The 2,014-nt window shown below is 36.9% G+C and overlaps 1 long non-coding RNA gene across 1 annotated transcript; it reads right to left on the reverse strand.

Annotated features, from left to right (window-relative positions):
• Nucleotides 1–1,275: 1,275 nt before the first annotated feature.
• Nucleotides 1,276–1,742, reverse strand: LOC129752402 (uncharacterized). Its single transcript, XR_008738872.1, has 3 exons — nt 1,623–1,742; nt 1,468–1,569; nt 1,276–1,410 (listed from the first exon to the last, which is right to left on the reverse strand). It is a non-coding gene; the product is annotated as an uncharacterized LOC129752402 (long non-coding RNA).
• Nucleotides 1,743–2,014: the final 272 nt, after the last annotated feature.

Below are 2,014 nucleotides of genomic sequence, written 5' to 3' on the forward strand. Positions count from 1 at the left end.
GAAAGGCGAAATTCTTTACAGATAATGGAAACAGTAATGTTTACATGAAAAAAAAAAATTCGGTAGGAAAGAAGAAGTTTGGAATTCTGATAGAAAAGGCAGAAACTCTAGAAAAAAAATGGATGTAGAGTTCTGATGGAAAAGGCAGAAACTCTAAAAAATCAATTTCTTAAGTGAGAATGAGGAGAAGCAAAAATTTTTGACAGTCTCCGATGGGAAAGCGGAAGACAGTGGAAGAGTCTTTACAGTCTTTGCAGATAATGGAAACAGTGATGTTAGATGAAAAAAAAAAACTTCGGTAGAAAAGACGAAGTTTGGAGTTCTGATAGAAAAGGCAGAAACTCTAGAAAAAATTGAATGTAGAGTTCTGATGGAAAAGGCAGAAACTCTAGGAAATAAATTTCTCAAGTGAGAATGAGGAAAAGCAAAAAATTCTGTTAAGTCTCCGATGGGAAAGCGGACGACAGTGGAAGAGCTCTGAGAAAAAGGAAGAACCTTAGAATATTTTGACGTTCTAGAGAAGTAGGCGTTTTTTCTCAAAAATAAAAACGGACGACTTAAAGTATAGTTCGAATCAAGAAAAAAGTATGAGCAAACACTCTTTGTTGATGGAAAGGTGAACGACTCAAAGTATTGAAAAACGGAATATTATTTCTTCGGCTGATTTTTTCTTCGATGAAGTAGTAGCAGCAGAACAATTGTGTTAGTAGAGAAAGCTAGAAGGTAGAGACAAATTATTTTTCAAGTAAGAGAAACTTGTAAGGTTTTCGATGGAAAAGCGAACGACATTTTTTTTCGAGAAAACGATGGAGGGAAATCGAGTCTGAAGCTTTAAAACAGAATGTATATTCAAGTATTTAAATAGATTTAAAGGACGTTGTGTTTGAAACTCCGAGAGTAGAAAAAATGCAAAAAGAGTAAGTTTTAGTAAATAATACTGTACGAATTATTAAGAATTGGAGATATGATATTTAGAAGAGTACAGAAGGGAAGTACTGTAGGATACAGATGAGACAAGAAAAAGAGAGAAAACCAACAGTTCATGATATCTCAAATATGCATCACTGTCTGACGGACAAAGAATATGAGATAATTGCAAAAACGGACTACTTTGACTGTAGGCGGAACGCGAGGACATATTGCCTATAAAAAGAACAGCACTCGTGCTTTATGGCCATTCTAAATTCGGATTTCGTAGTGAGAAGATCACTGTTTGGGTTTTTTGTAGTCTGTCTCGGATAGACTTAATGCCGTTTAATGACGGGAAACTGTCCTCGGCAGGACTCAACTGCAGAAGCATTTTTATTAAATTTAGGGAAATACAATAATAAATTTGTCACTTACAAATAGTTACCCTACTAACTTCCGCTCTACTCGAGTGCCAGGTTACGGTAGCAAACTGCCTAGCGCCTGTTTACAATAATAAATTTAGTAATTTATAAATCTATCCGGCGAGAAGAAACTTACTTGGCAATAGGACAATTTTATCCAATCAATAAGCCGTTCAATAAGCCCCAGTGGCTTTGCCGAAAACACGCCTCAACAACGTAAGTTGGCGATTTGCTGGATCTGGAGGATTATTTAATTAGTACAATATAATTATAAAAAAGGCAACAACTTACTCAATGAAAGAACTAATCGAGCCTAATTCACTCCGAATATAATATTTTGCCAACTTTTAAGCAGTTATACTGACGCGAGGAAAAATTTTCAAGGCCGTTACAAAACGCTAACGATTTTCTTCGTTTCTTCTCTTTTGACGTTTATCGCCCTCTCTCTACACGCTAAAACTAGAAACCCAATCTGTGGTCTATAATCCCACGCAACAATCACGGAGCAGTGGAAAAGCAGCAACTTGAAGACGGCAAGGGAACGAGGACCAGCCCTAAGTTTACGACAGAGATCAGTCCAGGATAGTTTGGGACCGGGACATAATCTAACGTAACATCAACTATCTCGACCGAAGAGAATTCGCTAGGGACTAGAAGGACAATATCGACTTCGCGGCAAAAAA

The sequence above is a fragment of the Uranotaenia lowii genome, chromosome 1 (genome assembly GCF_029784155.1).
Source record: "Uranotaenia lowii strain MFRU-FL chromosome 1, ASM2978415v1, whole genome shotgun sequence".
In the NCBI taxonomy this organism is placed as follows: Eukaryota; Metazoa; Arthropoda; class Insecta; order Diptera; family Culicidae; genus Uranotaenia; species Uranotaenia lowii.